At 36.1% G+C, this 25,671-nt stretch overlaps 2 long non-coding RNA genes across 2 annotated transcripts in view; both read left to right on the top strand.

Annotated features, from left to right (window-relative positions):
* The first annotated feature begins 8,936 nt into the window (after positions 1-8,936).
* LOC105147173 (uncharacterized) overlaps positions 8,937-25,671 on the top strand; it is a 90,729-nt gene continuing 73,994 nt past the window's right edge. The window contains exons 1-2 of the long non-coding RNA XR_846280.2: positions 8,937-9,092; positions 9,889-10,020. This is a non-coding gene — a long non-coding RNA (uncharacterized LOC105147173). The remainder of the gene's footprint in view (positions 9,093-9,888; positions 10,021-25,671) is intronic.
* Positions 21,786-22,558, top strand: LOC147910538 (uncharacterized). The gene is made up of 2 exons (XR_015544125.1): positions 21,786-22,167; positions 22,351-22,558. It is a non-coding gene; the product is annotated as an uncharacterized LOC147910538 (long non-coding RNA).

Raw genomic sequence — 25,671 nt, 5'->3', positions numbered from 1 at the left:
CTTTTTATTCCATATTTTAATTGTTTTACGTATTATTATGAATAAACTGTCTATTGACTAGGAAGTAGCGCGAGAACTTCCTTAAAAAGTTCTTTTGTAAGTAGATAAACTTTCTCTAACTTAGATCTTAGATCACACTTGTTAAAAGTCTATCTCTATAAATAAAAATTAAAATGCTTGAGCGGAACTGTAAACTATCGAGGTAAGGAACCCTACAACGAAATCAAAACGTGCCGGTTCGCGTCCACGCCAACACGAGCCAACCCCTCGGACTCGATTTTCTTCCCTACTACATTTCCTAATTACGAAAACACTCGTTTCCTCGGACATTTCGGGGGAGGTGACGGGGTTCGTTTCCGACTTCCTCCCGTCGGGCAGACAGTCGGTTCCTGGTCTCGGACGAGCGGTTCTCTCTTAAGGCTTGCGGCCCCGACATACGCGGGGCATAACATATGCGGGCAGATGGTTTCTGTCCTCCCTCCGTACCCCACTTACCCTCTCTCTGTACCACCCCTCCCCGGTACATTCGATTTCTGGTCTCCCCTCTTCGTGCTGCATCACGTCTGAACGGCGACCCAAGCCGAAAAAGCTCGGGGCACCCTCTACGAGCGCGCGAGTGCTCTTGCCTGTTGCCCACCCCAAAAATATCCTGAGACTCATCCAACCACCCTGCGTGGCACTCATCAATAACGTGCGCAGTGGTTCTCCCCCTGACTTGACAACCACTTGTGGAGTTTCAGCTGATGACAATATCAAGGTGTTAATCCGAATAGATAACAAAAAGACATATTTTATATTTTGATATTTAAAAAAAATTATCTGTATTGTTTTAACAGATAATGGAGAGAACCAGAACAGACTTCTATTTTAGCATTAATCAATGTTCGAACAAAATCTGTATTAACAATTAACATCCATCGTATTACATCACACATCCGATAGCATAGGATAAGTTAAGTTCTGACGCAAAATTCTGACTGTCGTCGAGACCTGACTCGAAAATCGATTCACGCGTCGCCACGTCACGTTTTCTGTCGAGAAGAGATCGTTTTGTAAGGTTCGGGGCAACCTTGCACACGTGAGAGAGCGGCGCAAGAGAGTGAATTTTAGGGGTGGATTCAACTCCGTGGCATGCGACGCTATTCTTTTGTGCCTTCGACCCCAGCGGCCGACATGCTTCTCTTTCTCTCTTTCTCTCCTCCTCTTCTCGATTGCCGTACACTTCCTTTCTTCCTTCGTCCCTTCGGCCCTGCCGTGACCGCGCTCGTGCGCGAGGGGTGCCCCGCAACCCTCCGTCTATCAGGGCAAGCGCCTGCACATGCGTGTTCGCACGCGAAGACAACGGATCTCATATTGTATTTCACGTCGGGAAAGCGCGCGAGTGAAACTGTCGTGTCGCTTAATGTATTCGCGGCGTGCTAACGAGTGTCCGTGATTTATCGCCATCGTCGAGAGACCCCGTACTTTTCTCTCTTCGTCGTAAACGTCGTTGTTGCGGTATTGAACACTTGACGCAGCAAAAAAGATGCAAATCTTATACACGAGATAAATAAATATAATTTAGCGAAGCTTATGTATCCTGATTAACATTTTTTTTTTTTTTTACATATAAGATACCTTTCTTCTTCAGATCTTTAATATTTGTCGCATTTTATAATATCAGCTGCATCCTGAATTTGAGATTTCATTGTACCACATACGCCCATTTAATTATTTATTTTTAAAAGGTCCGAAAATTTTCAATTTCTTGATAATCGGAGAGAAACGTTTTGAGAACCTCTGATGTCTCTACGCGATATCAGTGCAGTTATTCCGGATCACGGTCTACGTATCGGACCCGAGTGCTGGGCAGGGACGACATATGCCACCTGAATGCCGAAAATCAGGGGGAGCAGTCAGGTTTTTGGATCGAGTCGAAATTCGGGGATGCAAATAGAGATTAGCCATTGCTGACGCACCGCGCCGTGCCGGCTCACCTCTACATACGTGTGTACGTGCGTGCGTGTGTACGTGCGTGCGTGCGTTTGCATTAGTCGCGTATATATATATGCATACATAATTTATCGTGCCACGCATCGATACGGGGAACAACGTCTGACGTCTGTTATTGTTAAAGAACGCAGTGGCCACTTCGACACAATTGTTACGACGCATCGCACATGTACATAGACACGTAACTCGTGAATTCGATATTTTTTTAATACTGGATGCACCGATTCATCTCGGGAAGGGTATTTGTAATCCGCTAGGTGCACAAGAACGATTGCACTGGCATTGTCATTGTTATTTATTCGTATCCATTGTAGTATTTTATTGCCATGTGTTCGCCTAGTTGCGAATTATACAATATATTTTTTAGACATTTATATTTTATACATATTCAAAGGTGTCTAAAATAAATTATTAAATTTTGCAGTACACATCATGCATCTAATAATGTAAAGTAATTGTTAAAGATTTAAACAATTCTAAGAATTTTGTTGTAATTTGTGCATGTAATTCGAAATATAAGAAAGTTATATTATTTTAGTAAGTATGATTTATGATGAATATATATATATTTCGACATAAAATTTCTTTAATATAATTTTATTGTTTTTACTTTAATTAAATGAAATGTATTCATTGATATCGAAATCGATTGTTTTATACGATTAATGCAACCGAATATATTGAACAATGATTCAGCGTTGTAAATAGAATAACATCGGATTTAGTGGGACAATTACTTGAAACGATTTCACTTATTGAAATCGAATATGGTTTGCCACAAGATGTAAACAAAAAAAAATTGAAAAACAATTTTCTTTTTTCATGTAGAGCACACCGCGAGTATTTTTCTGAGCGGATGAAGGAAATTAATTTGCATGTAAAAATATGCTTATCATTTTCCGTTGTATAATATAACATAGCGTATCAGCAAGTAAAAGCTTGTTGTTGCGTAATGTCCAGTTAAGAAGAAGTGTATAGCGTGAAAAAGAAAAAACTAGAAGCCAGGGAAAAATGTCCACTGTTCAACGTCAATGAAAGCAACTATGAAATAGGTATCGGTATAACACGATCACTTCTTTAGAATAATGGTTCTTCGGGGCGATATAGAGAGAAAGAGAGAGAGAGAGAGAGAGAAAGAAGAAAAGAGCAGAAAGAGGAAAAGAAAGAAAGAGAAAGACATGTTCCAATCGTGAAAATAAATCTCCATATCTGACACGAAATGGAACACTTTGGCACTTTTCTATGAAAAGCTATGGATGAATATCCTCACTGGAGGAGATAGAGAGGGTAGGGCGAAGCGTTGAAAAAGGAACCCGATGATTTTTACTATGCTATGAAAGAAGTTGCGGACTACTAAGAGGATGGGTCCGGGGGATAAACGGACGGCAAGGATAGATAAAAAGAAGAATGAAAGGAAGATGAAGACTGGATGAAGAAATGGGCCCGTTCTCCGATGGCACGGGAACCCGTCTCAAATCCGTTTCTTTGAAGAAGTTTTCTCATATAGCAAGTCTCTTCTTCTCCGTTCATTCCCTTCGCCAGTTTTTTTTTTTTCGAAAAGAATGGAATAATTCCGTTTAATTAATGTCATTAATTACATATAAATTGCTACTGTATTAAAAAATGAAAATCTCAAATAATATGAAAATTTGAAATAATGTTTGCTCTCTAAAGTTGTTATTATATTTCTGAAGTTAGCACAAATAACATTTTTTAGAAGCAGATAATTAATAACATTGAAAAATGGAAGAATTTATTAGCAGGTAGAATAGATTGCAATTAATTCTTATATATTTTACTCTTTCTATTTTTCTTTATGAAAAATCGCGTTCGTTCTATAATAAGATGGTAGGCTCGGTAGCTGACAGCAAAAGAGAGACCCTAAGGTCAATGTACAGGCAAAGGTTTGGTCGCCGATCAGGTTCTTTTGTCCATTTTAATCCGCAAAGATGTTGCTTGCGTAGCTGTGCCAACTTTCATCCGCCGACGATCGATTTGTTGACTTACCTACAAACGTAACAATTTGTAAAACTAGATAGAAAATCAGATTTGTATACATACATAATTCTTTTTTTCTGTTTATTGCTAATCTAAAACTTTCTTTTTAACCAAAAATAAATATTTCAAAAATATTTAAATATAATACATCAAACGAAAATAATCTCTTTTCATATAATTAAATTTTAATAGTTTATCTTATTTAATTTTATATATTTTTTATTATACAGACATTCATAAACCATATTTATAAGAGATATATAGACTAAAACATTCAGTATACTTAATAATTTATATAATTATGCTTTGTTTACCACATCTTCATGAGTAACAACTTGCAAGTAAAAACTAATTACGTTCGTTGCCCGTTCTTAACGTTGCCCGAAATTATGGAGCAACATAAATAAATAATCCAGAATATAATTTTTGTAGCAATCTACTTCGTTTCAAGAAAAGTGCAATGTAATGGTTTGATAATAATTGACTGCTCGAACTACTATGTTGCAATCTGAGACTCGGGTCTGATTTAAGGGTTAAGGAGTAAGTCTCCGAGATATCGGGCGATTAGCGCTTCCTGTCTGCGGCAACCACGAGTTAGCAAGTTGCCGGCACGCGTCCAGGGATTCGCCGAAGTCGGACTCGCGGGGTGAGAGCGAGCGGGGAAGTGGACGTGCGTGGGGAGGAGGGGGAGGGGGGGAGGGGGGCCAGAGGGTGGAGAGGGAAAGGGAGACAGGTGCATCGCACCGCCAATTATATTTCGGAAGGGAAAAAACGAGCGGTGCGTAAAAACAGGAAAAAAGTCCGAAGGCGCGCGCACATACGCACGTGCGAGAAGGAGAAAAGGGGGGAAAGCGAGAGTGACGAGGAAGGGGGAAAGATTGAGAGCCCGAGAGAGCGGGGGAGAGTAGACGGAAGAGGATATTGGAGAGGAAGAAAGTAATGGTGTGTGGTACTTTGAGTGAGAAAAAGAACGCGAGGCGATGCGTCGCATAATCCATTCGCCATGTGATTTACGCGAATTTAATAGAGAATTTACATAATTATGGGGAAACAAATTGATGTACGGGTATACACGGGAATATACTATATCGAATGATGGCAATGTTAATATTAATCATGTTAATGTTAATTATCCAAAATTCGTCTCTCCGACGATTATTATTTTGGATGATTTATCGCAAAAGTCGGCGTTACGTAGTCGCTGTTGGTTTTTTTGGGAGATACTAAATGTTTCTAAAAAGTCGGTAATTGCAGGGCTACCTTGAATCAAGCCATTCATTTCTGGCGACACATATGTACATTTATACTGGAAAAAAAACTTCGTCAGTCCAACGAAGGGGAGCGCAGGATGGTTTTCTCAGGGACGATTCGGCCGTGTAAATTCGCTTTAACGCGATCCAGATGCCCGCGTAATTGACAGAGACGGATTCGCGAGTGGTCGATTTTCATAGTTTATCTCGGCGCGCGATGACGCTGCGCCGTAAGATTTAATGACAATAATGGCCGAGTATTAAATCTTCGGCGTGTATGTCACCGCTGGCAGCTCGGCCGAGCAGCCTTTAATTATCACGAGATTCGGAAGTGGACTTGAGGCCCTACGAGATGAGACCGACGAGATGAGCGGACGAGCCGTGGATTCGCGTGAAGAACGAATCTCCAAGAGGGACGGAGAAAGAAGAGAGTTTTGAGAAGCGGCTACGATCATGAAGAAGAGGTCGTGCACCTGCTGTTTGCACGCCACTAAAGGCCGTATTTATAGTCGTTACTTGAATCTTGCCTCAAGGGCGTATCGAGTGAGATATTCCGATCGGAATTTCATATCTCGCCGCACAAACGATCCACTGATGACACTTTGAAGGAAGATTTAACGGACAAGAGAGAAATATGGCTTTGCATTCCATGCTTGTGTTTATACTAAGGTATGTAGCGTAGCGTTACGCATATACAAGGTCGCCGTGTTACTTTTATGGCGAGACTCGAGCAGGCAGGTAGCGGCAACAATCGTTCCGTGTGTCGTGTTATTATCGCTTGCAATTATTTCTTGTGGACAAGTACTGCTCGTAATTAATAAATTTACAAGCGATTCGTAAAAGCGAATCGAGGCGGCGAGTGCCTTTGTTCAAGACATTTATTTTGCGTCATTCGTTATGAGTTATAAATATGGATTTAATTATTTTGTTCCGATAAGATACAGGAAAGGAAGAAAAAAAGTATACGGCAAAAAGTATTCGTACAAGAAAATTTATTATAAAAAAAGCCTTATTTGTAGAAAATAAACATTAATTATCAATTTTATACAATGACTATATTCTATTCTAATATAAATAAACGAACATGTATAACTTCGCATGTTCTCCTGATTTTAGAAGCTAAATTTCTCGTCTGTATGAATACTTTTTGAACATTCAAATAATAGAATTTTTAATCTTTGGTTACTTTTCAGATGATATATTTTGTAATAATTAATACACATTTTGGTACATACAATTTTAAGAAACATACAGTCTATTTTATTCTTTATGAATAAATTGTTAATTATCCAACAAGAAATGATCGTCAATTAAACATCGAATCGACGTCAAATTGGTGTTAAAATCATCGAATTTATATCGATTCGACATCAATTCGATGACTCAATTCTCGCTGGATGATATTTACCTTTTAAAAATAAAGTTTTTTAAAAAATATTTTCTCTGTATGAATACTTTTTGTATTCACTGTAATTAATTGAAGCGAGGTAGTAAGAATTATAAATTTGCTGCTTGATATTTAACAAGCAATACAATTATTACCATAATATCTATTAGATACATATCGCGTCTTTGACTTTCCTACAATTTAAAGGTAATCTACAGTGTGCTTTTTCCCGTTTTTTGCTTTTTGATCATTTTTATTTTTTACCTTTTTACCTTTTGGCCTGTTTCTCCGTTTTCTGTCGCCCGAGATAAAAGTTGAACTTCATTCGAAAGAGAAATACGTGACAAGAAACACTATTATCGCTAAAACAATCGCAAAGAAAAATAAGATAAGAAATAAAAAGTACGAAACAGGAAACAAAGAGAATATTGTAAATTAACTTGAAATACAATTTGCTCATTGTTCTTGGTTCTAAATTATGACGTTATACACGAATAGCTGGATCGAACAACCGGACAACGAAAGGTGTCTATAGTTAAAGTAAAATATAAGAAACAAAAATTCCATTTAAAAAGTTATATTAAATAAGTATTATATTTCTTAATATGGATGAAAACTTTTAGATTCCATTCAAATGTCCACCGTAAATTAAAGTAAAATACTAGAAATGGAAAATTTAATGGAAAATTGAAAAAGCTGTAGTAAATATTTCACGAGAAAAACATTGTCAGGTTTTGATGTTGTGGTGTTTATGACGCGGCACATATCGCGCGTTTTTTTGTTTACAAGTTGTCGTACTGCCACACGCACAACGAGATTCAAGCAGGCGGGCAGTGACGAGAGCAGTTCCGTGTATCGTCGTGTTATTATCTTTTAAAATGCGATTATCCCTTGAGTAAGTACTGTTCGTAATTAAAAAAATTCTTCCAATAACGAAAAGCGATTTATAAGCGTATCGAAGTGATGGTTTTCTATCAAAGACACTGCGTGATTTACGCATTTTACATTTAAAGTACAAATTTCGACCGTAGACTAGAAAAAAATTATTTTTGTAATGAGAATAGATTCGAATATGTATATATATATATAATATATATATAATATATATATATAATATATATATATATATATATATGGCGTCGTGGTTTTAATTTTTCTATAGTTTAAATGTATTTTGTTCATCACGTTTGTGTCTAAAGTTATAAACGAATGACCAGATCGAATAATCTGATAGAAATCCGCGAAATATCTATCGTAAATTAAAATAAGCCATGTCATAAAAGCCAAACATAAGCCATATTCGATTCTTATATTAAATTTGAAGACGTTCTATAGTTTTAAGATGTTAATCAGAAGCATATTAGTACTTTGAGACATTACTTAAGATGGAAATAAAAGCAGATCTTGAAATAATACATTTTACTTTTTAACGTTAAATAGAATGTATTCTAGAATAGCATGAATTTGGTAACCACTAGTTGATTATATGATCATCCCACTGATTATATGATTTTATTTGATTTCATATGATTTCGTCTAATTACAAATAATGTTTTTCTACATATGAAGTCATTTGGTAAAACATACGGTAAAATATATTTTATTTAATATTATACAATGATTTCTCATGATTGCATATATAATTATCGGATTATACAGAGATTTCATATGATTGAATTTTATAATGATTTCGAGAACTCTGTCCCACGATTACATTAAGTTATCCTCTCAGAATTTGGTGTTTGTATGTTAAGATGGAATTGCACAATGCTTGATTTCTTGAATGCTAGCATGTATACATCTGCTCTGATGTATGCTAGAATTCGTTCATACATTGAGCTCTGCATGCTGCATATATATGATTTTTATATTTATTATGGATTACTTCATAGCTTATTTCCTTGTATACACCAATCAAAAAGAAATAATTGCTAATTTCATAGTTATCAAACGTTATTATCAAACATTATTTATCAAACGTCAGACTGTATGCATCAAAGCAAGCATAGCAGCATACATGTGTACATTCAAGAAATCGAGTCTTGTGTGATTTCATCTTTATACGCTTTTATTTCTGAAGTACACAGGCTGTGGTCAAAGTCTCGCTACAAATGCTTTGGAAGTGTTTGATGGACCAATTAGAAAAAAGAATTTTAAACTAACCATTAAAAACTGCTTCAAAGCGTTTGCAACATCGCGTTGACTATACTCATAGCAAGTTGAAAAGTGTCGATTCGAAGTGACGCGCGCGTGAAAGTCGTCCCCCTCCGTTCCCCCCCCCCATTCTCCCTTCCTACGCTGCCGTCTTCTTTTATGTGTTGACGCTCTTCGTGATGTTTGGAACGCGACCGTGACTATTCCTTGTGAAAAATCAATGTTTCGTCTCATTAATGAACTTTCACGACTACTATTCGAAATGGATACCTCGCGCGTATCATTCATTTAACTCAAGATAGAAGGGACAGGTAATAATTAGACATATTATATAGTCACGAAATTTACGGCGAAAGTTAACCTCTTTGCATATCGACGATGCTTCGATCTTCGATTCGAATTCATGTTACGTCTTGAATCTCTCAGTGACTCAGATAAAATGTCGCGTATAATTAATTGTCTTTCCACGAGTAATTATTGTGGGACTGGAGGAAATCTGAGAGGAAGAGAAGGTCTAGGAGCGAGCAATCACGAGAAGTAAATGTATTATTTTCTAACAATTGAGAAGCAGACTTTCATGCATTTTGTCCAAAATTTCATTTTTTAAGTTAGAGGTGGTATAGCGTTCAGTGTTGAAAGACTCATATTGTAAGTTACTCTATGATGTTTCTGTAAACATTTTTTCCACTATCAATTTATGTATTGAAAAAAGTCTAGACATTCGAAGTGCATTATGTTCTTTAACTAGAGACAAATAAAATGCATTTGTTTAACATTATTAGAAATAGTTTAGCAATTTTGTTTAACCTTTTATATCTTACTGATTGACAAATTGTTATTTTCTGTAAGGCACGTGGTTTCCTTGTGACTCTCACATGTTCATACATCCCTATTTCTTTTGCAAAATTATTTTTTTTTTAGTGTAATAGAAATACATAATAATAGTGAAAATATAAAAAATAATTAAAGAAATAATTTTCGCATTGTTTTAGAAAAAAATAAGTTTTGAAAAATGTAAAAAAATTGCTCATACAGTTTACTCCCCTCAATTGTGGAGTGTTATAAGATAATAATAATGATAATAAGATAACTGTTTGAATATTTCAGAGTCATCACAATCGAACGAGCACATCCCCAAATGAAATGTAACTGTTTTTCGCGAGTGATTATTGTGTAATAACGAGATCGAGAGAAGCAGGAGGCCTGGAAGGTATCGGGCAACGGCGGAGCAATTACGAGGTTAGTGTAATTATTTCTTAACAATTGCGAAATTCTTAATAATTACAAGACAGTCGTCCGAATTTTAGTGGTGTCACAATCGAATATGTACTCTCAATTCCAAATTAAAATATCGATGTTTTTGTCTTAAAGTACTTTATTTTGAATATTTCACTTGCTTATTATTACGAAAAGAATTTATTCGCATGTGTTTAGTCACATAACTATGAACTCAATTCTCTTCAGACTTATACATATAGATTGAAGTTGAATTGGAATTTAATCAATCAGAAGAAAGAAAATCAATATCAAGTTTAGAACTTTGCTCTGGTTGATCAAATTCTAATTGAATTTCAATCTCAATCTCTAGTCTGATATAGGTTTTTAAGTCTATTCTTACTATCATAGATTTAATTTTAGTCTTGATTTAAAATTTACTCTACTGTTTTCTAATTCTTAGAACTAGTAAAAGATAAAAATTAAGTTAAACAGAGATTAAAGTTAATTTACATTGACAAAAATTGACATTAAGGTGGTTCTTTAGTAAAGTTTAAAAATTTAAGGTGTCTCACCAAGGTCCACTCAAAATTACAAAAATATCTGCATAATTTGGATAAAATATTAAAACTACGTGTATATCTTAATAAAATAAGTATGGAATATATGATAGTAAATCAAGAGCTGTAAATCAAGATCTTCATCGAAAACAAGAGATTATGTTTACTTTTCGAGATTAAATTTATATGCAAGTTTATGCACGTAAATATCTTTTTAGAATGGCCGTTGATCTATTACTTTTTTGTGATCATTAAAATCGAACTATTATAATCTCTTTTTTTGGAAAAAGTCTAGAATTGCAGTTAGTCAAAGAAGCGTCTGCGAGCCTTATCTCTTTGTAAGTTATACGTGAAAGGTTACTCTCTAAATCTGAATCAATGGATAATCATTGATATCCAAGTATGCCATTGGTAATCAATGAAATATGAGATCCCTAATCTAATTGATCTTTATTATATGATCTAATTAATCTTGTTTTAATGCATAAATTCAATGAATATGATATTAGAAGATAGAAATTGTCATGTAAATATTAGTATTTTAGTTATATAATACTCAAGCATTTTTTTCTTTTTTAGTTGAACTTCACTGATTTGAGTGCCAAGTATGCCACTGGGTAATTAGTGACTATCCGTTGATTCAGATTTAAAGAGTAACATTTTTTTCTCTCTTATTTCATCGTCAACCTACCTAATTTTGCGCACATCAATTTCGATATTTCAACTTATATAAAAAAATTAGACATTTCTATGATAACTCGATTTATTAAAGTGATAATTCGATCACTAACTAATTTTCCAACATTTCCTCGTGACATATCAAAATATAGTATGCCTGTTGGTACGTATACGGACGGTGCACGTGCGTCGCACGCGTTCGCAGAAACGCTTGCACACGCGGCGGGGCTCATTAGCCCGATATCGGTGCGAGTGTTACCTTCGCTCTTGCACCTTGCTTTCTCGCGACAGCGACAGGTGCGATCTCGCATCGCCGTCTTTGTACGGCGGCTGGCGTTCGTCTTCGTTGGCTCTTCTCCAATAATGAATCGGTGGGACGGGGCACGTGGCATTGAAATAATTGCGGAAAGCACTCCCACGCGTTCCCGAAAAAGAACCCGTTGGAGAAATCAGCTTACGCCCGACCGCTTATCATAACGTGATAACAGCCGAATAATATAGTAATGTCGTATGTCTCATGTGACAATGAATAATTCAGATGATAGAGCAAACACGATGTCTTCTCTTTTATACGTACGCCAAAATCCTTATTTTTAAATAATTGGAACGTTAATCATTAAGATAGTAATGTGTTTGTAATGATGATGTTTAGTATGCTAAAAAGAAAACGTGTAGTTTATAAATTGCCATTATATGCTATGACGTAATGATAATTTTAATCATTATGCTATTATTTAATACAAATGAATTTAATATAATGAATGCACAAGAATTAAAGCATCTGATTGCGTAGGTATATAATTATTAGCACAACAGAATTGCTTAACAGTTATAATGAGATTATGGGACACAGACTTTTGCATAATGCATAACGCATAGTGCATAAGATAATCAATTAATCAAAGTTCTTTTCCGTGAAGTGGAAGAAAAGGAAGAATTCAGATTGATTGATTCTCTTATGCGTTGTTTTATGAAAAGGTCTGTGTCTTTTACGTTCCAGTTTCACAAGTCACGGTTAACTCTTAACTGAGATTCAATTTGTTTCTAAAATTGGAAAGAGATAATAAGTTGAATCTCGATTAAGAGTTAACTGTGAGTTGTGAAACTGGGCCTTACGAGAGATGATACTTACGCCTGATACTAGGCTGTACCGCGATACGTCTGTGGAGAAGATATTTCTCTTACGCAGGCGATAGAGAGACGGTTTAGTGCAATTGACATGAGTATACTCTAAAGGATTTAATACCATGCGGTATTTATATAATTCTTACATCTCGATGATTACAATCACAGTAATTTCCAATTTATAATTTGACGTTCTAAGCTAATTAGATTGTTAAATATACTAAAAAAATATAGATATGGATTTAATATCATGGATGTTAAATAGAATACATGATGTTGACGTTGATAGAAACATGGTGTTGATTTAACACTAAGGTTTAAAATTCATGGCGTTAAATTCACACCACAATGATGTTTATATAAACGGTGAGAATTCCTTTTAATACCCATGGTTAAATTCACATCCATATTCTTCGCATATTTAACAACGTAATTAATTAAGAATATGATAAATTTGAAATTATATTGTAACTGATTGTAATTATTGAGATATAAGAGTTACGTTAACATACATGGTATTAAATCCCATTACCCATATTTTTAAGATGTATTTCAGAATAAATTAACATGATTAACTAAGAATGTGATATGTTTGACATTGCTGTGATTGGTTGTAATTATCGAGATAAAATATTGGCAGTGCAACAGTCATTCTCGATATTCATTAAATTTGCCTCATTATAATACGAGCCATTTATCACAGCCATTTTTATGTCGTCTGCCACGGTGTACTTATTAACTGACACTATGTAAGTTATTCGAATTATTAATTATTATTTCGAAATAATTTTTCGCTGTTAAAAAATGATATCGAAGGAACAATCTGGATTTTGCGGACCTAGAGAAAATTAACGAGAAAACGTTTACGCGTCTGAAAATTTCGAGTGGTTTTAACAACTACAACGCGCTTGTTAATTGAAAACGTGATAATTAGTGTGCGTGCCGATCGTGCCGGCGCGAGCCACAAAAAGGACAATTGTACCGACATTATTTTCTTCACGTATACGCAAATTGCCTGCTGACTCGTATACGTTAGCGTGTGTTCGATCTTGCTCCTGCCGCGTCATTTTTATCATTTTATGCACCGGCGGCGTGACGTGATCGGTCTCGAGAGCTCCGATGGACCCGTTTCTTTAATCTCAGGCCCGGGTCCTCTCTCTAATCGAGTCAACTTCGTAAACATGACTGGAGACAATTACAATTTTGCGTGACATATTTAATATGTTGCATTATCGAATCGCAAAGATGAAGAAAAATTCGCCAATATGGAACATTAATTATGCGATGTTCTTGTTTTGAGATAACCTTGAATAAATCGCGCCGCAATTAAAGTGTTGCATCTGTCGATCGGTCTGCGCGATTGCTTAAGTATAAACTTGCTTGGAAACAATGTCAGAAAATAGCGTGGCAATTTATGCGATTAATTAATGTGATTCGATCGATTATGCTGTTTATCATAATGCACATTATACACATGAGCGTATATTTTAATCATGAATGTTAATGTGAGCGTAAAGGTCGGTTAGTATGACAATAAATCTAGTCTTGCATTTGTTCGAGCCTCGAATATTTCTTTTTTCTTGGCGGGTCTTCCAGCCTTTTTGAAACCTTTTGGCACAGTGAACGTTAGAAAATAGGAGGATACACCATACAGTTGCTGAATTTTACGACTTTACAATTTCAAGAAAATTTTAATGACGTCGTTAAAACTAGGTCTTAAATCAATCGTTTACGACATGGCTCTCTTTTATTTTTTTATTATATAACAATGGAGAATTTACATAGATTCATTCTAATTCTTGACTAGGTATTACGGGCGATTGAAATTTTTTCGATAACTTAAAGCTCACCTTTTACAGATCAAATATTGAATCTAATAATAATAAAGACAGTGAATGCAGTAAATGAATACTCGTAAAAAAATTGTTTGATCCTTTCGTATGTATCGTTCGCTAAATTAATAATCTTTGATCATTTTTAATGATTTAAACTAAAATATCTTTTTTTAATACTAAACATCTTGAATATACTTCAGTATTTATCGTATCATATTTGTTATAATTTATTAATTAGTTGTTAACAAAATTTTATTGAGTTACATAATGTATCCTACGCCATTCCAATTGAGTTATCTTATTAGAAAAGTAGGACGCAAGTTTGACATGAAGGCGTTAAATCGAACTTCAATTTAACATACAGGCAGTTTGTAAAACTCGTTAGAATAGCTAACGACTCGAAAAAGAGAAGTCATCTTGCGCGGGGGTTGGAAGACGAATTCGTTGTCAAATTGTGTAACAGCGGGATGGCGGTTATTATCAAGATGGTATAGCCAAGTTGTGTGTGCTGTGTATCGTCGGAGGCAGCGATCATCTTTTCTCGGCGCACACGCTGCCTGGGCGCACTCGATTTATCTCTAAAAACGATCTCGGACGTGTTCCTGCGCTTCCTATCCGAGCCTAGCATCACTTCGAAGTTGTTAACGAGGACCAAAGGGGCATCGCTCTTTCGCATGGCTAATGCAGGATTCACGAAAATTAATTCCATCGTCAGTTTCGAAAATGATAACTCTTAGCAGTCGAAATTCCGAGGACTTTACAGACTAATTCGCGCGATTGTCAATTAAAAAAGCGACGTTTTCTTGTAAACAAATTAGTCATTTTAGAAGAAACTTTATTTCAAATTCTTTTTGCTTTCACGGAATAGAAAACACACTCGAATGTATCGATATAATTTTATTAAAATTTCATTCCATAATTTTTAAGTATGCATAATATATAAAACAACACGGAAGTAAAATGACTGTAAAAACATTTTTCTATACTTATACAAATTCATATCTGCAACTTGAAGAAAAGCGAAAAAGAATCATGTGTAATAATTTTTTTGATAAAAGAAATACAAACGTATAAAGAATCGATGTTATTCAGATCAGCACATATAAATGCAGTTTTCATTTTAATAAGCCGTAATATTATCTCACACATATTTCTAATACAGTACGTTTAATTTAAAATTTTCCAAGCTGACTTAATTAACCCTTACCGTACAAGGTCGGATCATCATAGTGACCGAGCGATTCTTATTGGTATTAGCAAGTTTCTTTGAATCTTTCGGTAATTATAAATTATATTACATTTTATTATTTTAAAAAATGAAATTTCAATGTTTATTCTAAAAAATTAAAAGTATGTTGGTGTGAATTTTTAGAGATTTTTTCTGAATCATTCTGAATAGATGAAAAAAACGGACAGATTTTAGTGACTCATGTTTGGACGGATGAGATACCAAATTGGATCTTTTATTGTAAGGGTTAATGCTAATTTAATATGTACAAAAAAGTCAATGCAGCAGGGAGCGAATCAATTGACTTTATCTATTGTTGTAACAGCGTTGGGAATAGCGGAAGGATCGATTTTCGAAATAGTAGAGTAGATTGAAATGCGTCGGCCAATAAGATCCGGATGTATTTATTGAGGGTCGAAGAATCTACGGGATCGGAAAGAAAGAAAGAGAGAGCGAGAGAGAGAGAGAGAGAGAGAGAGAGAGAGAGAGAGAGAGAGATGTATATCGATCTAACATCGAGACTAAGCGCGCAACGGTGCATTTTACAAATAGGGTACATAAAGAAACGGAACGGGCCCCCATAATTTCCTATCCAAACGAGTCCCTCTAGAGTTGGTCCCTCATGCTCGCGACTTTCTATGGATCAGGCGCGTTCATCATTCGCGATCGTAGATTAAATCTACAACGGCATTCTGAAGAAAATTTTCGTCGAAATCTGAGGTCATCCCGTGACCTTTATGAATTCCAAGACCAGCGAAATTTATGCCATCAATATCTTGCAAATTATTTTTGAGAAATTATGATACAAATAATAGATTCGAATAGAGGAGAAGGTGGCCAGTGTATATATTGTGGCCTGCCTTAATATCTCCGCTATTATATAGCGAATCCTAATGATTACTTATGGAATTATTTATTTAGTAGCTCGCTGTTACACCATGACACTAATATACCAATGCTCAATAGCCAGCACTTATAACGCATTTTTATTTTCAAATATTTCAGTACCTTTCTGAGAACATTTTAACATTTAATTACATTTACTTCATTTTTCTTAAACTTGATGTATTATCACATGAATATATGTATTTTTGAGTATGTTATTGGTTATTTAACATTTTATTTGACTGTATATATTTTGAGTTATGCAATTTAAACAATAGCATGGCATTTTGCTAATGTAGCCCTCTTTAGGTATTGATTACTCGCGACCTCTTTTTTTTTGAGATTTTTATATCAAAATAATATATATAATTATAATATATATAATTTTATATCATAATAATATATTTAATAATCAATAGCTCTATCATTAATGTATAATTTATATTATGTGTACTATTTTAGTATTGAGCAACTTATATGCAGAAGTTATGTGATTGTATTTACATTCATTTGAATACATTTTAAAATGTTTTACTCTTTTGTTAATTTTGTAATTAAATACTGTTTTCCAAACAAACTTAATTTTAAGGCTAATTTTATGAAATACCACCCATTTTTTTTTGAGTCATTATGCAATGTCGTCACATTGTTATTAATAGTATCCTAAATAATAAATATTTTGTAACTTTGAGTCTAAAATCGATTTAACAACATTTTAGCGAATGTAATTGTCAAGATTTAAACTTGAATTTTGATTATTAACAAAATTATTGTAAAATCTAATTGGGATGTCATAATTGGGATGCCACCTTCTCCTCTATAAATATATTATATATGTATTTATTTTTATTATATATCTCGATCTTTATTTAGGAATATAAACAAAATCAAATATGTATAATAAATAATATTTAAAGTGCACGAGATGGAAAGAGCAGAGTAATTAAAAAAAAATTACAATATTATTTCGATTACTTGCTAATATACATAAGTTAATATAGAAATATGAGAATCATATACACTAAAGTTTTATACACGAAGTACACAAAATTTTTCGAAATGATTTCTTTCTTTCAGTTTTTTTTTTGATAAATTTCTTAGCATGCAATTTGAAAGTTTCCAAACGTCGGCATTGTGCCAAAGTAATATTTAGTACTGCAAATCAAGTATTCGTCACACTTTGATCTTCACGCGGTACATTACCCATGATAGAATGCGATTAACTCGACGTAAGTGTATCGCATCAATTTCCATGGCGCTATCGAAAGAGGAGCGCCGCGCGACGGGAAGATCGATCGGCAGTATGGGTGATCGTTCGATCAGACGTGGTGCGTCTGATACCTGCCTTGATACCCGCGTCGTCGGCGAATGTCGGCCGCGTTCGCCACGGGTGTCGAAAAAAAGAGGACCGGATGGACGCACGCACGCACGCACGCACGCACGCACGCACGCATGCATGCACGCACGCACTCACGCACACACTTACACGCATGCCCGTGCAGTCCGTGATCTCGGAAATGAGCGAAAGAGAGAGAGAGAGAGAGGGGGGGGGGGAGAGAGAAAGATAGTGAATCCTGCTCGAGATGAGACGAGAATGACCGGGGGCAGCGCACGCGAGTCCGTAATGATACACCGCGGAAAGGAGGGATAGAGCTCGCGACCAGCTCGATGGAAAAAGACAGTGGACATTCTCTGGCGCGAGCGAGTGGAATTTCGCGTGCAGAATTGCGTACTCGCCAGTGCCAGTGTCGAATTGATCAGATCGGGGAATTGCCCTAAAAAAGCGGACCCAAAATTTTTTAAAATCGTTTACAGGAATGAAGAAACAGCATCAAGTAAAAATGAAAAATAATCAGAAAAAAATATTAAGATGAGTATGAGATTTTCATAAGGTTTAAATTTGCGTTGTAATGCTTACCATTTAATATTATTGTCATCTGTGGAAGGTCTATAAAAAAATTTTGTAGGCTGTAAAGAAAATCAATTCGACACTGCGTTTTGTGTCTCTGAATACCGATGTGATGGGAGAAGAAACGTTTTCAATTTACGACAGTGGTAAATTAAAAGTATTCTAGTCGCTCCGAAAGAAGCACTGTATGGCTTCGCTATTCGGCATTGTGTTTTCTCGATAATAGTAACAGTTCTCGCAGAACGATTGTAGTCGTTAATGGAAACTGAATTGATCACTGAAGCGTAGATTACTTTGTTGATTCGAAAGACGAAATTCGAAAAGTTAACATCTCGCGAATTCAATGGATTCCCTATTGTAAAATCAATCTATTGTCTCCAGGAAGCCGCAAAATCTTCGACGAAAGCTATGCGATTTGATCTCTTGAAGGGAATGAGTTGGAATATCGTTGGATCGGCAATCAATTTAGCTTCAGCGTCTTCGATCGCGCGTTCTGATCGATCATTCAGTCACGTGAAAGCTTTTCGGACGCGACGGGGAAATCGCCCGTCGGCAAGACTCATTTCATCCTTTCGCTCGACTTTCTGCATCCATAAGAGGATGCACTCGCCGCGTCGATTTCAATGCGGTTAATGTGTATCAGTCAGTCAGACATGAGAATGACGTTGCATACTCGAGATTCGTTCGCTTATTAGATCACGTGCAGTTGCAATCGTTTTTTGTTGCGCTGCACAACATATCATGCATAATATGCAAGAATAAAACCGATAAGGGTTGATAAAACTAATGGAACTTGAGAAAATGCATCATTTATTACTACGCTGCACAACATATCGTATCATGCACAATATGAAAGAATATAATTGATAAAGCTTGATAAAAGGCTGATACAATTTGAGAAAATGCACCTTTGCTCGCATTGAGAGATTACGTAAAAAATGATGGTTATCATCAATGATCATTTACGATTTTCTGATGAAATAACGGCTCAAGAAAATTCTCGGTTATTCGTCGGTGATCACGCGAGAAAGGGGCACCATTCAAGGGGATGAGTGCATATACAATCGCACATTGTATCGCGCCGGAATTGCGTACGGCATACAAATTGTCGACGGGGATAAACGAAGATAATTTGGCGCTCTCGGGGAAGTCGTCAATTATCATTATTCCGCGAATGCCACAATTTCCAAATGCAAGTTGCGAGCGGCAACATTTCAACGGGAATACGTATGTACGTACGTGACCTGTTCTTTCTCAGTTGAAGCGTCAACTGTGCGTTAAAAGAGCGGAGAGGAGATGCAACGAAGGGTAACACAAGATAAGGGGAGAGACGCGTACATACGTGTTCTCCATTTGTTACAGATTCCGCTCTCTCAACGAGGCAGAAAAAAAAATACGCTGCGAACGTAATTACGCGTCGTCGGCAGACAACGTTCGATGGGTTAATGCGGCCGCGTAATATTAAAGTATTTATCGCGTGCAAGAGGTAGAGACAAGATGTAATTTCACGTCGGACGCCGTGCGCGTAACGTCTTGCGTCGATTTCCATCGCAGCACTGTTTTTACAGGTCTTAAATTCCACGTTGTTGTGTTTTCGGTCGCACGCTGCCTTTATCACAAATTGGATTCTGCGTCAAGAGTCAGAGAGAACGAATCTTCTCTCGCTAGGCGAGGAAGAGGTAGCAATTTATTTGACCGTTCAGGTAGCAATTTATGCCCACCCGTATCTTTTCCTTCGCGACAACGGACGACAAGTAAAATATTTTTGTTGAAAATTTCGCGATCAAGGCGAAGTTGAGTAGCGGTCGGGGTTACTGTAATTCATGTAATGCGCCGGATAACTGAGGTACAGAGGAAGCAGGTACGCGGGCGTGAGAGGTGCAGCTTCGGTAAATTATCGGGAGATAAACGTGGCGGTAATTTAGCGCGACTTTGCCAATTACCGCGCTTCTAAGAATGCCGCAATTTTGATACGCGTGCGTGCGGTTGCGGTCGCGCTCTTAATGGGCCAACGTGTCCACAACCAGTTTCGTGAATGAAACAGTGTTGCGGACGAACGAAAAGAAAAAAAAATAAAATGAGCAACACGAGTGTGAATATCGGCTGAGACAAAGAAATAACTGACGGTCTTTCAGTTATTTCGATTTCCGATACTGTTGGAAATTAGCCATCGCGAGAATTGTATGCATGACTGTAATGCAAAATTACTTGTCGTGAAAAATGCAATTGGCGACCCAAAGTTCAAGAGTAAGTGTCGGTACAAAATGTAATGTACAAGATGCTTTGGCGTACGTGACAAAAAAGTGCATGATTATTTTTTTATTCACAATAAACGATCGATTATGAAACATGTGCAACGTAATTAGCATCGATTTGTGCGTTGTCATAATTAAATTTAAGAAAATTTACGCAAAATTATTCACTGCTTGCATAATTTCAATTGAGATACATTAGATGCCTGTTGAATGTTTTAACAGGTGTATAATCGTAAATGACCTCATGCTGAGTAAACAAAAATGCGATGCTGTTCTTTTATAGCTATTGCTTCGAAAAAGAGTCACTTCAGAATTTTAAATATGCTGATATATATTTATATGTTTACTAAAAATTGTATTAATTCTATAATGCTAAATGCATTATTCTCTTTAACAAAAATCTCGTTTAAATAAAATATTATCAATTTTCTAAAAAAGGTATTGGAAAATTTATTTCTCTGGATGCGAATGGAAAGAATATAAATCAATGAGTTAGACTTTTTTTATTAGTAAAAATTATTTCGAAATTGTACAATTTCTTTTTCAATTGGATACAACAAATTGTTATATAATCTAATAAATTAAGAAAACATGATGTACGAACAATGATATATGTATTCTCTAAACCTGAATCAGTGGATAATCACTGATATCAGTGTCAAGTATGCCACTGGTAATCAGTGAAGTTAAATATGAGTAACCTAGTTAATCCCTAACCTAGTTAATCTTTATCATGCGATCTAACTAACCTTGTTTTAGTATTTAAATTCAATATTGGATTGGATTGATTGATTGGTGTGGAAAATTCAAATTAACGTGTAAATATCAGTATTTTAGTTATATAATGCTGAAATATTCTTCCTTTTTTAACTTCACTGATTATCAGTACCAAGTATAGCCACTAAGTAATTAGTGACTATCCACTGATTTAGATTTAGAGAGTATAATACAAAATAAATTTACATTAGAAATTCTATAGACTTTGAATGAATTAAATCAATTAAGAATAAAAAACTTTTGAGAGCTATCGCTGAATGTTATTGCAATCAAGTTTTACTGCATATAACAACTGAATATTATACTGAATAAACAATACGTTTTGATTCTTGGTTTAAATAAATTTACATGTTATGCCCTAAAAAAATAGACATCTTAAAAATAAAATACGATGCTTTCCTTAAATATTATAGTTACAATAAAATTTTCTTAAATGTTACAGCTCTATTCAATTAATAATTACTATGCACATAGATTGATTTTTGGAACGTAACTCGAGCGATCTAATTTTCAATTCGCGCGTTGTATATTATACAATATGTCGCACATATAAGTTATATTTATTATATAACTCGTGCGGCATTTACCGAGTTCTCACTTTCCCGACGTCCATCCCGACGTACACGATCCCTCCTTCTTCGACGGGCAACACTGTTGCAGTCGGTGCAAGGCGCGCGCTGCGCGCACGCACGTCGAGAAAATAAAACACCGCCACCGCCCCGGGAGCACATTTCACGATACGCCGCTCTGCTCGAGAAAGGGATCGACCACACGGCGGGTTGGACAAAGATGAAGAACCCGGGTTCGGTGGGAACCCAAGAAGTTGCTGCCGGTCCCGCTGCCGTTGCGGCTCCTAGCGATGGGAACCAATCGCGCTCGACCACTCGACTTCTAGTTTTTTAACGGAAAGTTTGGAACGGTACGCACCCCACCGGACATTACCACCGTATTTAGATACTTGCGATTATTCGTATTATTTATTCAAGATTAAGGCTAATTCTACAATGTGCTTTTTGTTTTCTGTTTCTTGCTGTTTGTCTCTTGTCTTATTCACCAAAAAGGCAAGAGACAAACTAATAATTTTTTCTGTTTTTCCTCAAAGGATAGAGTGTTTAAAAATCTCTGCCAAAATGGTTGAAACACATAGGAAGCTTTAGCAAGAAGACGAAGATAACAACTCTTCAAGTGTTAACTTAATATTCTCGTTTTCTTTTATATATTGTATATTGTTATATTTAACGTTTCATTAATTGTTACTTCCAATTTATATAAAGCGAAATTGAAGTAAAAAATAAAAGTCATTTTTTAACTATTTATTGTTAATATATGTATGTCTATATATGTATATATAGAGTATCGAACTTTTCACACTTGCTACGTTAAAGCCTAAAGGCTAAAGGCTTCGCACCTGATTATTGAGAACGGTAAAAAATAGTGGTAGCGTAGTCCTAAATTTACTCGCTCCGAAGATCGTTCCTTCACAACCACAATGTATTAAGTAACAATTACCAACCGCAAGCGCAGCATCGACGAAACGATCTTCCGACTGCGTATCGTCGGCAAAAAATGTATTATTCCGTCAATTACGTAAGATTCAAGTGTCGAATCACGATTGCCGTGTATCTTACCGCCGCTGCTGAAACAAGAGTGGATGATCGGATGGGATGCACCCATCCCACACGATTATCTCGGCTATTATAAACAGACTCTAAAAGAAGCAACTCGAAGTGATGAGAAAGGGGAATCGCGAGCCCCGAAGAGATCAGGAGAAGACGAAGAAGAGATTCTCTTTTGAAAGGGGGTGGAAGTGATGTGAGATAGCCATCGGCATTCTGGGGAAGGAAAGCGCAGGAAGATGGCGGGAATGACGGGAAGATATGAGAAGGAAGGAAAGAGAGACAGAGAGAAGATGAAGCCTCGAGATAGAGCGAACGTGGCGGTCGCGTGGCCAGCAAAGAGGCTCGCGCGTGTACACGAGAGACTCATCATGATGTTTATTCCGTTGTTTATCAGTTGGTATACTCGAAGTTCATTTCGACGAACAGGAGAGTTGCTTGCACTCCACATTAGTACCACGACACTTCTCGGTTAATTCAATGTATGGTTCAATTTCACCCTAATTATACTCTTCGATCTCCCTCTCTTCGTCTTTCCATTTGCGCATGTACATATAATCACCAGAGTTTTATGAATAAAAGTTACGAGATGGTTTTTCTTTAACGACGTTTATTTCTCTTTAAATTGGAATTATATGCATAAAGGAGCCTTCATCTTGCAGAAGGATAAATGTTTTGCAGCGTATATAATATAAGCGAACTTCTTCAATTTAATTACTTCTCGTTTTCAGAAGTAATATCAAAAGTAATATTTTTGATATATATATCATTGTAAATATAATACTTTAAGTATACGAAAATATGTATGTGTGATTTCTCTTTTCTTGCATCGTCGTGAAAGAATGCACGTCTTTTTGGCTTCTAGATCGTGGGTGTTTTTCTTCCCGCGTTTAACATCTTCTTTTTACAAAGTTACCACGAAATGTTGTCACGAAAATTCAGGACATCCATCTTATATAAAATTTATTCATCGAAACCGTCTGATTCACAATATTTGGGAAGTATTTCCGTGTTTTAAAGTTTGATGAAAAATGCCATGAAATGTAAATGTCCGTAAACTTTGCTTGGAAGGTCACTTCCTGATCACGATACAATTTATGATGCAATTTACGCGCGATGGTGGTGAAGTATAAAATATTAATTACTGAAAAAATATTACTAAAAATATTACTAATTTGTAATAACTTATCAAGAGACGGAATTAAAAGACAGGCGAGAGATAACGATCCGGCTTCTTCGTTACTTGTAACACGAGGTGACTTGACGCGGTAATTACCGACAATATCTTCGTTATTGCACCCACGAGGATCTTAAATCCGTAGATCTTAAATCTAATCCATGAAAATCTATATATACACGTATACATAGCAGACGCTTTTTCGCGAGATCGTTATGGCGCTTTAAATCTCTCCGGGAGCGCTTGTGCTCGTTTTCAAGGTCGACTCGAGTATAATTTCGACTTTTAATATCCGTTGCAGCCTAAGGTGCGCCGAATGTTCGCCGAGGTCTCGTTACCAGAACCTAACTCGCCGAGTTCGTTGTTTATCCATGCACACGCGTGCGGTGCACGCACTGGCCGTGCGCAAGCGTAAATTTCGAAGGACGAAAAAAGGCATTGGCCACGGCGTTTGGTCCACTCGTTTGGGGTCTCCCCCCCCCTCCCCTCCGAAATGATTGGGAGCACTCGGCTCGGTTTGTAGGTTCGTATGCCACGGGGCCAGTAGGCTCCTGTACATCGAGAGGCCGTGAATACGTGTGCGTGCCATCGGACACGCGCGTGCTCGTGAACCGACTGGGTCCGCGAGCACGAGCCGCGCTTCGGTTTTAATTCGCGTTGATCCAAATTGCGTATCGGGGTCGTTGGACGGAGATGAAGTATAAAAATATCATCAGCTTTCAATAAGTAATTTCTTTCATCGTCGTGTAATTTCTTTTTATCGAATGAATATTTTCATCTTTTTCTTTCAATAAAATTTTTTAGTATGAAGAAGAGTCACAAATGATATATTCATAAACGTTTTTTAAAACAAAAATATTTTACAAAAAATATTTCTGTACTTACAAAAGAACTTACATTCTAAATTGCAAAAGTGATACAAAAAAAAAACTATGTAACGTTATCAGTCGAAAGATTACGTTTGAAATTGATATTCTAAATGATCTATTTTACCTAGATTTCAGAGCTCATTTTTTGAGCCTGATAAGAAAAAAATCAATTTGGGTTTCTTATTGGGTTCCTTAAGTAACTCGTCTGTGTGATGACTTTCTTCAAATCCTAGATCTTTTATTTGAGACATATTTTTCAAAAATGCGTTGTTTTTAAGATATTTTATGTCCAAATTAAAATGATCAAATATATTTGAGGCCTAAGGGTAAAGAATCTTATTGGATCCCGTGTTATAATCATCTATTCTCTAAATCTGAATCAGTGGATAATTACTGATATCAGTGCCAAGTATGTCACTGGACTAATTAGTAACTTATTCACTGATTAGAGATTTAGAGAGTAGAATATCTATTTTAAACATGATCGACTAATAACATTTGTTCCTTAATACTTTTGCAATTTGGAACGTTCCTTTGTTAGCGTGGCTATTGTAACGTATTAATTTATTTGTTATAATTACTATTTCTCCTCTTTCGTCCTGCACACTTACTGTCTGTCTCTCTTTCCTATCTCTATTCCTCTCTTCCTCTTCTCTCATTTTTCGTCGTTCCTTCCTTCTCGTTCTCTTTCTCTTCATTTTGTTTTATCCGTCTTCTTCTTCAGCTTTCTCTTTCTCACATTAATAATTGCACCGTCGAAA

Source organism: Acromyrmex echinatior, chromosome 2 (genome assembly GCF_024713525.1).
Source record: "Acromyrmex echinatior isolate Ae372 chromosome 2, ASM2471352v2, whole genome shotgun sequence".
Lineage (NCBI taxonomy): Eukaryota > Metazoa > Arthropoda > Insecta > Hymenoptera > Formicidae > Acromyrmex > Acromyrmex echinatior.
Note: the sequence above shows the minus strand (reverse complement) of the source record. Positions and strands in the feature narration are given on the sequence as shown.